At 45.0% G+C, this 15,946-nt stretch overlaps 1 protein-coding gene across 14 annotated transcripts in view; it reads left to right on the forward strand.

Annotated features, from left to right (window-relative positions):
• The window catches only part of Frmd4a (FERM domain containing 4A), a 601,438-nt gene that overhangs the window by 531,282 nt on the left and 54,210 nt on the right, over positions 1-15,946 (forward strand). Inside the window, exon 1 of one of the 14 annotated variants that reach the window (XM_074056633.1) lies at positions 15,170-15,393. The exons of 12 other annotated variants lie outside the window; for them this stretch is intronic. The gene's annotated coding sequence lies outside the window, so the exon portion shown is untranslated. Of the gene's footprint in view, positions 1-15,169; positions 15,394-15,436; positions 15,776-15,946 lie in introns of those variants that run through there. One more of the 14 variants, XM_074056632.1, reaches the window with a different exon arrangement.

Genomic DNA, 15,946 nt, shown 5'->3' on the forward strand with positions numbered 1-15,946 from the left:
TCTTTTGTGCTATGAGGTCTCCCAGGAGGCATCTGATTCCCACACCAATGCCTGGTCTTCTTGCCTTCTTGTCCTTCCTGCCCCTGAGCAGCACGTGTACCAGCACTAAGAAAGTCAGTAGGGGTCAAAGACAGCACTGGATATTTATAACACTCAAATAAACACCCAGCCAGACAGCACACAGCTCCCTAGAGACTGACTGCCTTCTAAACAGCCCTGCAGGCGTAGATTCCCACTACTCAAGGACCCCGTTGACCTTGGTTGCAACTTGAAGAAGCAAATCAAAACCAAATGCTATTCTTGGATCCACAGCCACTGCAGAAGAGTGTCCAATAACCTCACTCACTCCAAAAGGAACCATGACTCAGTAGTAACTTGTGAATTGATTTGGTTTTTCTGGCTTGAAAACCAAAGACTTTGCGTAGGGTAACGAGAACATTGACCACATGGGACTCGGGGGTGAATCTCTTTTATCTCACACTCTTCCCTTAAATGTGTTCTTTCCTTGTCCCTTGGTAAAACCATAGGTGGTCCCATGGCTCTTCTGATCACTCCCACATATTATAAAGTCATTCTAAATAGCAAAATAGGCTTTTATTAAGAAATTGGAATGTCCAGTGCTTTCAGACAATGAAAGCTCCCGTGTTAGTCAGCTTTCTGTTGCTATAACAAAATACCTGAGATTATCTATTTATAAAGAGGAAGGATTTATTTTGACTTCGAGTATTGGAGATTCCAATCCATGATCCATTGGCCTGTTGCACTTGGCCTGTGGTGCTTTTGGGTATATGGTGGAAAAGCAAAACCATGACCTCATCATCAGGAAGCAAAAAAGGGGAAAGAGAAAGGGACCAGGGTCTCACAATCCCCTTCAAGGGCACATCCCCAGTGATCTCACTTTCTCCCATGAGGCCCTACCTCTTAAAGGTTCTACGACTTCCCAATAGCACCGCCCTGGTGACCAATATTTTAACACATGAGCCTTTGGGTACATTCACTATCCAAATTATTGCAGCTTCAGTCCTGATTTAAAGTTAGTCTTCTCTCCTCTCCCAGTCAGACTCCACATCTCCACCATTCCTTCTGACTTTGTGGGGCACCTGTCAAGCTCTCCAGGTGATCCTAATGAATTACAACCCAATTGTGAACCACGATTTTCCAAGTCATCTAAGCATACATTTTTCAAATTGTGATAAAATTCACATGACATAAAACTTACCATCCTAACCATTCTTCAGTGTACAGTTCAGTAATGTTAAGTGTGTTCACGGAGTCATGCAACAGATCTCCAGAACTCTCTTCATCTTGCAAAACTAAAACTTTGCACTCATTTGCCCACTCCCTCTTCCCCCAGCCTCTGGTGACCACCATTCTATTTTTTATTAGTTTGACTTCTACATAACTTGTATGAGTGGAATAAAAGTACTCATTTATCTTTTTTGCAATTATTGGGTTTTAACATTCAAACTAGGACACTTCTCAGAGAGAAAGGGGTCACCAGGTAATAATTACACCACGAAGTCAGACCAACTAGAGCTGTTGCAGGCAAACAAAAGTAGGTGTCACACTATCTAACCAGCTTGGTGACTTTTCTAACAAGCTCTTGACCATCCCCTGCTTGCTGCCTATCCTGCAAGATAGTCTCCTCTCAACTCTCTTCAGTGGCATTGCTCATCTTGAAATGTCAACTAGGACTTCTATTTCACTCACTTTGGCTCACTTCACCTTGGTGAAGTTACTACAGACAGTAATCCATGACAAACCTGTGGAGGGCCAGAGCTTTGGGAATCTCAAACAGGGCTGGCTGGTGAGACAGTAGACCCTCCAATCACTCAGTTCTTTCTCTAGCATTTCCAATGGTGCCTCTGGTGGGTTCTCAGGGTTTCACACAGCTCCCTACCAGTCCTTAAAATCATTCTGACATCAAATTAGCCCGTAGGTCCCTGACCCCTGGAGTGTGTTCAGCCTCTTTAATGGCTATTCCTGTTCTGGCCTTTCAGTAGGGGGAAAAGAGCCAGAGGGGTTGTGGATTCCAGCTTCCATTGGTCCTCATGTTGGACTGGAAACCAAACCCCAGCCCTACCTTTGGTAAGCCTTAGAAGTCACAGCTAAGAGGATTTCCTGTGTGTGCATGTGCATATGTGTAAGTATATAATTGAGTTTATGTTTCAGGTTTGAAAACCCATTAAACAAAAAAAGTTGGTCACAACTACATGCCAGTGACTCACACCTGTGATTCTAGGTACTTGGGAGGTTGAGATCTGGAGGATTGAGGTTCTAGTCCAGCCCAGGCAAATAGTTCACAAGACCCCAACTCCAAAATAAACACTGCTAGTGGACTAGAAGTGTTGCTCAAATGGTAGAGCATTTGCTTTGCAAACACAAAGCCCTGAATTCAAATCCCAGTCTCTCAAACACACACACACAAAAAGAAAAACAACTGGCTGCCAGCAATATTTCTCACTAGCAGAGTAAAAACTTGTTTGGTCATTGGTCATGCAACAGGAAAGGAGAACAGCACCCAAGGAGCCGCCGCCCTGGCTAGCCCCATGGTGATGGGCTGAGGGGAGTGAGTTGTCACCCATAGAGACCCCCCTCCAGCACATGAGACAAGGGGGGGCACTTCACAAGGGTGGGTAAGGTTCTTACAGAAGAAGGGAAGAAGGGCACCACAGCGAATTAGGGAGCTTCTCTTTATACTGCACGGCTGGCCCTTTTTCAATAATTAACTTTACTGAGTTTTAACCAAAGACTATCAAGAAAGGGTCCATGGTTAATCCAGTCTAGATTTTACTAGTCAAGAATCAGAGGGCCACAAAGGACCTCTTGGTCACCCCCTTTCTCTCCCCAAAGCCACTTACCTTCTTTTCTCTTTGAATTTGCCTATTCTATTCTTGTTTTTGTTTATTTGTTTAGTTGGTTTGGTTTTTGCAATACATGCTAGGCAATACCCCCAACCCTTCTGAGTTTTCTTTTTGTTTTGCTTTTTATTTTGTTTATGAGATAGGGTCTCTCTAACTTTGCCTGGGCTGGCCTTGAACTGAAGACACTCCTGCCTGTACCTCTTGAGGAGCTACAATTACAGGTGTATACCACCATGCCTGACTTCTGGGTATTTTATATAAATGGAATATACAATATGTGGTCTTTTGTGTCTAGCTTCTTTCACTTTGAATAAGGTTCCCAAGGACCATCCACATTGTAGCTTGGATCAGTAATCTATTCCTTTTTTGTTTTGGTGAGACTGAGGTTTGAACTCAGGGTTTTGTGCTTATAAAGCAGGTGCTGTACCACTTGAGCCACACCTGCAGTCCATTTTGCTGTAGTTATTTTGGAGTTGGAGTCTTGCAAACTGTTTGCCTGACCTGGTTTCAAACCACAGTCCTCCCAATCTCAGCCTTCCAAGCAGCTAGAATCACAGGCATGAGCCATCAGTGTCTGGCTAGTCTGTTCCTTTTTATGGCAGAATAATATGCTATTATCCTTTGATGGCTACTTCAGAATTTTCTGCTTCAACACAGAATTCTCTTCTTCTTCTTCTTCTTCTTCTTCTTCTTCTTCTTCTTCTTCTTCTTCTTCTTCTTCTTCTTCTTCTTCTTCTTCCTCCTCCTCCTCCTCCTCCTCCTCCTTCTTCTTCCTCTTCTCTTTTCTTCCTTCTTCTTTCTTCTTCTTTCTTTTTCTCCTCCTCCTCCTCCTTTTCCACCTCCTTCTCGTCTTTCTCTCTCTCCCTTTCTTTCTCTCCCTCTCTCTCTCCCTGTCTCTCTCCTCTCCCCTATTTCTTCCCCCCTTCTTCCTCCCCCCCCCCCACACACACAGACACTCAAACACATACTCACAAATGGTGCCCTGGACCTTTGCACCTGCTGTAATGCTTCATGTAGCCACACAACTTCTTACTTGGTTCTTTTTGGTATTGAGACTCAGATGTCACTATCAGAGCGACCTTCCTGACCACTTTATTAACAATGGCAACCCCTGTCCTGTCCTCTTTGCCTGTTTTACATTTGTCCTTAGAGCCTGTTATCCTGTGACTTGCTGTGCCCTACAGTTTCCCTTTTAATTTCTTATTTATTTGATTGTCTTTCTCCTCATAAGAATGTACAGGGCAACACGTGGTAGACACACAGAAAATAAAAATGATCAGAGTAGACTGTCTAATGTCTTGTTGCAAGCCATCACTAATACTGAAGATATCCCTGCAAGTCTGTGTGTAGTGACCTCATTGATTTAGGCATAGTGGGATGATTCATAAGGAAGGGTTTGAGAGCACTCCCCCCACGTAAAAAGAGCAAGACATTTTTAAGGGAGAGGGAGGGACGAAGGAGGCTCTATAGCTTTTTATAGCTTAGCTTCACTTTGTTGATGAAAAACTGAAATGCATAAAAAAATTGCTCCCATCTGAGCTCTGCTTTGATTTTACTTATTATCTATTGGACCAAAAGGAAGCCAAGAGTTGTAGAGTAATTAGATGTCAAGCGCACATTGCTGGAGTCTGGCAGACTGTTGAACACTTCCGGTTAACCTGGACACCTTTTGTTTCTTAGAAGCAGGGACTGTTAGGTTGGGAAACCCTGCCTGCTGAATCCTGGTAACCTCTTTGTCTTGAGATGTTAGCAGCTTGTTTCTGCTGAACTGTGCAATACTCAGGGAGCCCTGTGAGATTTTTTTCTTAATGAGAGTGATTCAAAGCGGGGAAACCCAGGCTGACTTGACCTTACTGAAAATTGTTAAGCCCATTTTAACACCAGCTCAACCAGAATGCAGTGTACCCAACTCTGCCCAGGGGCTCAGAGCCTGTGCTGCTGGTTGGGCCAGAGGACTGAACATAGGGATCCAGCCCCAGGTCGTTCCTGATAAAGAACCTCCAGCAGACAAGCCATTTCTAGGCAAGTTGAGTTGTGACAATTCGCTCCAGGTTGGGACCAAGATCCCAGCTGGAGACCTCCCCATTTCCCTTTGGAATAGAGTTGACCTCAGACATTGCCACCAGTAGATTGTGGCCCCCACCAAGGGCCATTCTCCCTCCTTGGGATGGCCCTAACTGCCCCTTCCTTATTGCCACATGCTGTGCAGTTTCAAAGTGTATGTTTTTTCTTTTCTTTTTTGCAGTACTGGGGTTTGAACTCAGGGCCTACCACCTTGAGCCACTCCATCAGCCCTTTTTTGTGATGGGTTTTTTTGAGATAGGGTCTCGCAAACTATTTGCCTGGGCTGGCTTTGAACCTGGATCCTCCTGATCTCTGCCTCCTGAGTAAAAGGATTACAGGCATGAGCCACGGGCACCTGGCTTCAAAATATATTTTTAACAAAATATCTGGGTCCAATCCCTAGAGATTCCCCACACATGGAAGTAGCCTGAATTTGAGCAGAAAAATAACAGTTCAAATACCCGTTCCCATCATCTATCATCTATGTGACCTTTAGAAAATGACCAACCTCTCTGACCTTGGGTTGCCATAATACCTATCTCATAAAGCTACTCATTCATTCATTCATTCATTCATTCAACAAACAGCTATTGCGTGCCTGATAGACTCAGGCATTGTGCTCAATTCTAGGAAAATAATGTTTACTCTGGGAACTTGAGTCAGGCAGGGAAGACATTTGAGTACAAAAGATGATTGCAAAGCAGGATGATAATTGCTTTGGCAGTGGGGCAGGACATGTCTGAGAGAACTAGCCCAGGCCAGGGCTGGGAAGCTAAGGGGTCTGGGTACAGTCCTGGTGAGAAGGAAGTAGTTCAGAGCGGGCTGCTGAGGAGTCTCAGTCATCCTATTCTCTGCCACCTTTCCTCCTTCCCCAAATTAAGGGTTCCTCAAAATCCCAAATTAAGTTGACCTGACCACTTCAGAATTCCTCCAGGGCAAAAGGAAAAATCAGAGCTTTAAATAGGACCAGCCTTTCTGGAAAGACAGGAATGCTGGAGCTGAACTCCTCATCTCTAGCCATTCTCCCCTCACCTCTCTTCTTTCCCAGAATACATTGCTCCCACAAGGGGATTCCTAGAGGGAGAATGGCACCTTCAAACAGGGACTCCTCTTTAGTGAAGGTGACAGCCCAGCTCCCTCCTCAAAGCCAGCAGGGCAGTCAAACCCTCAAGCACAAAGGCCAGGGGTCCTGGCTGCAGCCCCAATGACAGAGTGGCCTGCAAGATGGAAAGGGTTCACCCCACAGCCAGCTTGGAAAGCAAACTGCAGACCCCTGGCCCAATGCCCAAACACCCACCTCACTTCCTGGGAAATGGTGCCAGCAGGGAGGCTGGAACTCACACCTTAAGTCTGAATAGGGTTGCTTCCCTCCCTCAACCACCCAGGTCTGAGGGACCTTGCTCCTCCCCAGCTTGAGGGGCCGTTTTCCAAGCACCAGAGGTTCCAATGTGCAACCAATCTGCTGGTAAGTAATCATTCCAAAGAGCCCTTGCTGGTTTGCTTTCTTTCTTTTTATTTTGGTTCACATAGATGGCACTAGGGAAGAATATTATTTTATCTTTCTTGTTTGTTTGCTGGGGATTGAGCCCAGGGCCTCGAGCTTGCTAAGCAAGTGCTCTACCACTGGAGCCATACTCCCAGTCCTTTTTGTTTTTGAGAGAGGGTCTCCATAACTTTTCCCAGTCTGGCCTGGAACCAAGAGCCTCCTACCTCCACCTCCCATGTAGCCGGGGTTAAAGAGGCAAATACAGTACCCAGTTGACTGATAGCTTTTTAATTACCAGATTATAGCTGTATTTCCCTATAAAACCAATTGCTAAACCATTCTCTGCCATCCCATTTCTGCCTCCCCTGGGGTCAGATGACCTCCACAAAGAGAATCAGTATATTTCTGTGATGCAGCATCTCTGAACAAAGCTTTCAGGTGTGAGAGAACTAACAACTGACAACCCCGTCCCCGAACTAGAAAAACACAGCTTTTTCAATCCAAAACCTGTCCTCCAAAGTAGTCAAATTCTGCTTAGAAAGTACAGTGTATATACTAGAGTATAGTACCCGAATTGCAAGTGCAAAACCCTGAGTTCAAATCTCAGTACTACCAAAAAAAAAGTATATTGTATGCACATATGAAAAGGTCATAGTGAAACCTATTTTTTTAATTTGCAAAAGGAGGGGGAGATTTACATTATATGCATGCATGGAAATATAACAATGAAACCCCTCACTTTGTACAATTAATATATGCTAATAAAATATTTTTTTAAAAACACCTTATAGTACTCTGAAAAGATATGGCTTTTGCAAAGCACATGAAATAGCCATCATAATTCTCTCCCCACATATAGCAAGTGCTTCTCAGGCACATTAATTCCCCAATTCAAGGCATCCTATTGTGGGAAGTATTTTTAAAGGAAGGACTTGAGCACAAAGACCTCAAGTCACACAGCACTGGGACACAGCACGGTGCTCCTTGCAAGGAAAGTGAAAGACAGTCCCAGATATTCTGCATCCCTTAGCAGCTCTGCTTCTTAACACTGGGCCCCTCAATCCCAGGGGCCACACTGAGATGGGGGAAGAAACTACACGAGGATGAGGAAGAAAAAATACTCTCTGCTTCCCTTAAAGTATTTACATTTACCAAAGCTTTCTGGTAAAGTCTTTCTGTCAGAAAAGCTGAAGTACACAGGAGAAAATAATATAGAGAGAGAGCCCTCTGGGGAGAAAAATAAAAGGAGATCAAGTCCAATTGGGAAAAGTCAAATGGCCTGTTTCTCTATAGGCTCCTTAAGGACTCGTTAACCTCTTCTCTCATTTCACTTCCTAATGATTCTTAAGCCCAAGCAAGCTAAAAGGGTTTTGATGGGTTAAAAAAAAGCCATCCATTAAAAGGTCAGGGCCTGGCACTCTGGGCATCTGTCACTGGATTAACCAATTCAATTTGGAGCTTCTGTTGTCTGACATGAGAGAGGAACTGGCCAGAGGAACATCTTGATCCCATTAGGTCTGGCTGCAGAGAAAAATTAGGCATTGTTTCGTTTGCTGGGTACGTGGCCCTGTCTGCAGAAAATTGATGCCCTGGAGCCTTCTTCTTGGAGTGCAGGCTGTGCAGGACATATATCCTCAGCTGGTTTTCATATTTTGGGGGGCCTCACTTGGTCCCTGTAATGGCCCATTCTGATGTGATTAATTCGGAGCCATATTACAGGGGGATACTTGTTTTGGAGGGTGAATGTTTTGAGGTTAGAAGTCATCGCAGGAAAGGAGTCAAAATGAACGCTGTCAGAACTGTGGTTGATAGGGGAATTGATTGGATGAAATTAGGAATGGACAAGCAGAAAGAGAAAATAGCAAACCCCGGCACAGATGCATGAGTGAGAACACTGGGATAGACTCAGGCTTGCAACGTTAAAACATCCAATTGAGCAGAAAACTTTTGGGGGTACTTTTTGGGTTTTGTTTGTTTTGATTTTGTTTTTTCAGACAGGGTCTTACTATGTAGTCCAGTCTGCCTTTGAACTTTGATCCTCCTGGCTTAGCCTCTTGAGTGCTGGGATTACAGGCATGTAACACCATGCCCAGTGAAAGCATTTTTTTTAAATGCTCATGGTATCATACTAGTTATCTTTCAAAGAAAGTTACACAAACCTGTTCTTTGGGTTGATAGGTGCTCCAAGTACTAAGAACTTTTTTTTTACATTAAGAAAAAATATTGCCTAGTTCCTCATTGGTTTACTTTAAACAGGTCAAGATAATGTTTGTTGAAAGATGCAACTTATTGTGTTAACATTATGGTCTCAAGTGTTTAGCTATTAAGCCAGATTCCTTAGACCAAATCTTTTGTCACTGAAGTGTTCTGAGATACCTTGATGTTTAAACAAAAAATTTTGTTAAAATAAAGCTTTGAGTTTCATCTTATAGGGTACACTTTGTAGGTTTTCCATCCCTTGTAGTTCTGCATGTACTGGTACTAGAAAAATGAGTGTGTGAAACCAACAACCTGATGGGAGGAACTCTCCAAGGGCTCCCCTTCCAAAGAAAAGTACTGTTTAGAGAAACAAGACTTCCTAGGTGTGCTGTAAAACCCGGTGGCTTACACCTGTAATCCTAGCTACTCAGGAGGCAGAGATCAGTAGAATCATGGTTCAAAGTCAGCAGAGGCAAATAGTTCATGAGACCCTCTCTCAAAAACATCCAACACAGACTGGCATAGTGGCTCAAGTGGTAGAGCACCTGCCTCACAAGTGTGAGGCCCAGTACTGCCAAAAAAAAAAAAGAAAAAGAAATTAAAATTGCCAAAGATACACAGCCAGTATTTAAGTAGTAGAGAGTATGACTTGAAAAATCATGCTTTTAACTAGTACTGTTCTGTACTATCCCCACAAGTAGAAAATGTTTAAAGCAAGTTCTTTTAAATTCAAGAGAGTAGCAGTGTGACACTGTCTGGATTTGCAAGGTTGACTTTGACCCATGCATAGAACATAAGAACATCCGTGTACCTTAGGAAGCTAAGACGTAGAGTACCTTGCAAGATCTGTGCCAGAACTTGGGCCTTGACAGGGTTCCTGCTCCTAAAATGGTGAACCAAAGCAATCAAGAATAAGTGACAGTCACGAGGGTTGATTATTTGGGATGAAAGCATTAAGATCTACCTTGTTAAAGCAGCACCTCTATGGAGTTTATAAAGCCTGGTATAGAAACTAGTGACTGTTTCTATCTCTATCCTGGAGCCAATTACTTTAGCATGCCATAGGCTACCTTGTGTGTGTCTTATCTTCCCAGCTAGATTATAAATTCCTTAAGAGTACATTTGTCCGTTGGTGTCCATGAGGGATTGACACCAGAGCCCTTGGTGGGTACCAAAGTCTGAGGATGCATGAAACCCTTATGTACGGTGATGTGGTACCTGCACGACCTTAAACATCCTCCTGTGTACTTTTAAGTCGCCTCTAGATGACTAAGAACACCTAACACAATGTACATGCTGTGTAAATAGTCATTTGACTCTGTTATTTAAGGAATGATGACAAGAAAAAAGTCTCTGTGTGTTTGGTACAGCAACAATTTCTTTTCAAATGCTGGCTTCCCAGAGGTGAAGAGCTGGAAGCACGAGTGAGGCATGGTGTTCTTCTCTTGCCCATTGGCCTAGCTAGGCCAGTACAAAGTAGACACCCATGCTTCCATGGTTGGTTGGGAAGAGAATGAGGGTCAGATATTGTCTGAAACCCAAGGGCTTTGCTACACTTTTCTTTATTACTAAAGTAAAATGTAACAAGTGCCTATGGAACTGAAGTAAAAGTGACACATTGTTTCAGCCCTCTGATTCTTCCTGCTTTTGTACACCTGCTTGTGTTGACACCTAAAACTGGTTATGCCACTACAGCAAAACCTAGCCAGGGCACATGTGACAAAATACCCCACAAGCATAGCTGTGGGGTCTTCTGTGTCACTTTGTACTTCAAACTCCAGCTGGTTTGGGTTCAGTCTCCTCCTCTTTTTGTCCTGCAGATGGGTAGAAACCCTTTTTATTTCGCTAAGTATATAAATAAACCTGGAGACTCACGAGTGGCAGGCAGTCTGCTTCTGGAAAGAGGAAAGAGCAGAAGCAAAATGAGGAAGTGGATTTTTAGTTTGTGTTTCATTCTGAACTTGGAGGTTATTCCTGTCTTCAAGTCCAATTCTTATTAGAGAATTCCTTCCTGGGGTTTGAAAAGTGCCCAGCCTTGTTCAGACTGCCAAAGCCTGGTCACTTGAAGAAGTGAGCATTTACTTAGCCAGAGCTTGAAATATCTTTGTTCTCATTCATCGCCAGAAATTTGTGGTGTCTTAGAAGGAGCCCAGGACAAGGAGTCACAAGGCATGGGTACCAACATCAAATACTTATTAAACCTCTGGCAGTTCCTTAAGCTCCACCCACTGAGGCTGCTTTATCTGTGAAGGGAGGAGGTGGAGCAGATGGCTGCTGGGATACTGTATAATGGTCCCTCTAGATGAAGCAGGAAGTTACTCATAGGAAGGTCATTAGAAGGCTCAGTGACTCAGCCTTGGGGACAGAAGGAAGACAAGGCTCCCTGAAGTCTTGATCAAGAATCAGAACCAGTAAACCAAGCTTCCTTTCAAGTCTTTATTTCCACATCGTCCTGACAGCTCACCCACTACTCCCCATGCTACTTCAGAGCTCAGTAAACACCGGCTGCAGAGGAAGTCCATCGAAATGCAGGCCCCTTCCTTTGCCCCAGCCCTCAGCCATACACAGGGTGTGGGAATCCAGTGGGCCAGCTAATAGGAAGCAGTAGGCAGGCCCCTGCTCTTTGGGGATTTTTAGCGTCCCCTTTGCACTCAGGGCTCGAGGGCAGTATTTATTAGTTGCTCTTGTGCGCTCTCCATGGAGAAATGTGTCCTACCTTCTGTTTTGTGCATGAGGATGCTGAGTCCCAGAACGGGGACGTGGAGGACACATGACCACAGTGGGAATCACAGCAAGTCCATGTCAGAAACTCAGAGCCCCTACTAGGACCTGCCAGGATCCCAATGATGGTGACAGACAAGACACTATCTCAATAAAATAACTTCCTGATGGTTTCTCTAAGTTTTCATTTTCTTTGCAAGCCCAAATCAACTCACGCAGGTCTTAGTCATGACTATTGTTGTTTCTTAGTCCTGGACTGAAAACTTACTGAGTGCTGAGGCAATTGCTATATAGAAAACCAGAGGAAGCTGGGTCTCCAAGAAAAGAATGTAATACTTGTTATCACTGACAGTATGAAAGGAAGGCAAAGCCATCATGTAAGATTTTAAAAGTTTGCTTTTGTGCTTCCTACTCACAGTCACATTGTTGCTCATTTGTGAAAATCATTCCACTTGGAAAGTTAACCGCCCATTAGTGAGTGAGAGCAGTTCCCACTCATTGGTGGACTCGTAGGAAAAGTAGCATAGTTAGAGGTTGGAGTAATGGTCCAGGTGCCCTTGACTTCTATTTCTGGTTCCTTCACTAACTTGCTGTGTGGCCCTAGGCAGTTTTCTCCTTATTTCTCTGGACCTTGATTTCCCCCAAGAAAATTCCCTATTCACTCTTCTTGGAGGATGCTAAGTGATCAAAGAAATGATGTTTGCCGAACTTTAGAAAGTTGCAGTATGTTAGAAAAGCCTTGACTTAATGGCTATTAATTAATACATCCTTTGATTACTGATAGAACTACACAGTTGGGCTTTTAATTAGCTCCTTGGGCATGATTGGCTGTAGGAGTTACACAAAATCCTTAGGGAACTAGCTCAGTTGTCACGCTGATTATTAAGTGTCTTTATGTGGAGTCACAAATCATAATGACATCTTTATGTGGTGGCAGGGATACAAGGGCTACCCCATAGCCAAACCAAGGAATGTCCTCTGGAGTGGCCCAAAGCCAGCAGTCAGAGCCCACCTTACCTTGTTTACAACAGGGAAATGAGGACACCTTTTGTTTGCTTATTTGCTTCTTGTTTTTGCTCTGCCAGCCTGAGAGTGGCGTGTTGAGCAGGAGGGCTCTAAGCTGTAGGGCACAAGGGACAATGAGCAGAAATGAGACCCCCATAAACAACATGTACCTGTAGAGTAAGTGACACCCAGGCCTGGCAGCTAGCAGCAACTGTCCCTGCCCATTCTGTCCTTCCTGCACTCATATTCTCACTCCTTGTGTGCCCAGCTCCCAAGCCCTGCTCCCTCCTCTAAGTGAGGAGGAGAGCATCATCAGCCAGTGTTCCCACACATCTTCTTCTTCCCTTCTCCTGTCCCCTTGCAGCAATCCAGTCCTGACAAACTACCCACTCATTCACCTATTTCATTTGCAAAATAAAAAAAAAATAGAATTGTATTTAAAATAGAAATGAAGGGAAGCCATTGTTCTGTATCCTGTTACAAAAAGTTCTACATCAATGTATCATCCTAGGGACGTGCCTGGGAGCCAGGACTCCAGGATTCACTGCTGAGAGTAGAAGTCACAGTGACCACGTATGCAGGCAGACAGCAAGCCCAGATGGGCCCTTTGGCAAACATGTGCGCCTCCACCTCACACAGCATCAGGGACCACTTAGAGCAAAGGATTTGCATTTTATTTTGCAAGGATCTGGGGAGGAGCTGTTGCTAGGAAACCAACCCTCTGAGCATTTTACTATGGGGTTCTTCATCAGGTAGGGAGGGGGCTTCAAGTAAAAGGCACAAGTGGGACTTTCTCATGCATGCTCATGCCTGGTGTGACTTCTTTTCCTCCCCTTGTGAGGCGAAGAGTCTAACCTCCCCAGTCTGCCCATCAGACACAGGGTAGCCCCTTACTCCCCAACTTACGCTGTTGAGCCCAGAACAGAGCCTGCCAGCACCAACAGAGCCAGGACCAGCAACATCATAGGCTAGCCCAGTGCAAAATGCAAATGCATTTGAGAAAAACATGTTAGGAATTTCAAGATGACAACCACAGAGCATTCAACAAGCACAGGACCCTTCTGAGCAAGGAACCCTTGGTCGTACACTCATGAAGCCAGTCATGTCCAAGGCCCCACTTTGTCTGGTCAAGGATCATCCACACCCCTTTATTTCCAGGAAAGAGGAAAGAGCATGGGGTGGAAGACTAAATCTTCATACGTACAGATTTGCAGCATATATATAATCTAATTTAACTTTTTAAAACCCCAAGTCAAGACCTGAGTTAGGCCAGGTACAATGGCTCACGCCTGTAATCCTAGCTACTCGAGAGGGGGAGATTGGGAGGACCGAAGTTTAAGGCCAGCTGGGGCAAAAAGTTTGTAAGGACCCTCTTCCCCCCCCATCTCAACCAATAAAAAGCTGGATGTTGTGGCACATGCTTATCACTCCCACCACTCAAGAAATGTAAATAGGAGGGTCAGGGTCCAGGTCAGCTCAGGCGTAAAAACAAAACCTTATTCAGAAAATAAATAAAACCAAAAGGGCTGAGGACATGGTTCAGGTGGTAGAGGGCCTGCCCACCAAGTGCAAGGCCCTGAATTCAAACCTCAGCACCACCACCAACAACAAAAAAGCCAAGTTAGAAAATTTAAGGAAATAATTCTGGCTATTCTGGAGTTATTCTCTTACTTGCCAAGATTTGGGAGAAGTAGGAACATTTGGGAATCATAGTAAGAGCTAAGTTTGTTGAGTGCTTTCTTTGTGCCAACACTGTGCTAAGAATCTATTGCTGCTAAGATCTACCTTAGAAGGGCCTTTATTGCCCTTTTACAGATGGGAAAACTGAGGCTAAAGGAACCTCTGCAACCTGCCTAAGGGCTGGCTTGAGCACAGTGGAGCCTGAATTCAAACAGATGTAGTCAGACCCCAAAGTCTCCACCCTGGTCATGTTGGTCTGCATTCCACCTGCAGGTTATGAGGCCAAGGTCGTGGAGCCTATTAGTTCTGGTGTTTTTTGTGGCTGTGGTGAAATTAAGGTAAAATGTCTATAAATACACAATAACCAGGATGAGAGAGGAACTTGGGTGTTTCCATTGAAGGTGGCAGAGCATCCGATGGGGGCCTGAGAACTTTGCTCCTCAGAAAGCCCCTCCTGAAGGAGCCTGGACACAAAGCTGTCTGAGCCAGTGCAGACTTTGGATCATTTGTTTTCCCTGAAATGTCTCTCCACCCATTTGGAATTGACCCTTAAAGAGAAAGAGAAGTACAGTTTCCTTGCACTTCAGAGTGAACTGTCCTGTGAGCTATGGATGAAAGCAGTGTCTCTCTAAGAAGAGACAACAGATGCCCCTTTCCTGTTATGCACGCAGACAAAATAGTTTTAAAATTGCAGAGAGGAGATTGTAAAGATAAAAGAACAAACGCAGCCATTCTAGAAACCAGTTTTTATTCCAGCCCAGTTTTACTTGGGTGATGAATCCATTGTCCTAGCAAGCGTCCTGGGTCTGGGAAAATGAAAGTTGTGATTCTCACATCTGTAAGGTGAGGAAACAAGCAGATCAGAGAAGACCAGGTGCCTGCCATTAGAGGATTCTGGATCTGGAATGAAACCTGAAAGAGCATATACCCCAAATCAGTGGGCAGAGAAAGTGGATCCTGAGGGGAAAAAAAATCAGCCATGGAGGTAGGGGTGGGGGGGCAAGATAAGACCAGGATTCCTGCTCTTGTCTTCCTCTGAAGTATATGGGAGGGAATACAAAGATGTGTGCACATAACTTCATCGTCTTGTGACATTTCCCAGAGAGGTAAGCAAGTTTCACTTTCATCCAGCCAAAAAGGCGCCCTGTTCCTGGAGCAATCCGATGCCCCTCATTGCTTCCCACCCAGCCAGTGGGCTCCTTAGCTCGCAGTTTCACTGGTCCTTCTGTCTGGAAGAGCTCTGCTGCCTGTCCTTCCAGCCACACAACTCTTGCTTTTCTTTGTGCTGCACAAAGAAAGAGCGTGACTGACGCATAGTGTGATCTTGAGTTGCCTGCCCCAAACTAAGGTCCGGGTGGCCTCCGCCCTTCTCCTGTGAGTTGGTCGGAGGCTCTTGCATTAGCGGCAGGAAGTGGAGTCCCGATGGGAGGCTGGGAATTTGAACGCCTTCCCATTTCAGCACTTGAGGGGAGGAAGCGCTGCTCGGTGCTCCGCATGCACAGATGGCTACCGCTCCCTTCTGAGCGCTCTGTGCTCCGAGCTGCTCCCTCTCCCCTCCCCTCCTCCTCTCTGCTGGGCTCCCTCCCCTCCCCCTCTCCTTGGAGGGGAAAGTCTGCGGGGCTGGGAACTGTCTTGGAGAACTCAACAAAGGCGAACCGAGGGGGAACAACTTGCAAAGAACTTGTTTTGTTCCCGTTAAGAAATCTGCAAGAAAATCCACACCCACGGTGCCTGGATTTGAACTGGAGAGCTGCTGGTGTGTGTGTGTGTGTGTGTGTGTGTGTGTGTGTGTGTGTGTGTGTGTGTGTGTGTGTGTGTAGCACAAGGCGGAGGAGGCACACACTGTAAGGTCTCTGCTTTGATAAGGAAACTGCCAGCTGTGAAAAGTTAAAACGGTGAAGAAGGGACATCAGCCTGGGGAACCCGC

This window comes from Castor canadensis, chromosome 15 (assembly GCF_047511655.1).
Source record: "Castor canadensis chromosome 15, mCasCan1.hap1v2, whole genome shotgun sequence".
NCBI classification, from domain to species: domain Eukaryota; kingdom Metazoa; phylum Chordata; class Mammalia; order Rodentia; family Castoridae; genus Castor; species Castor canadensis.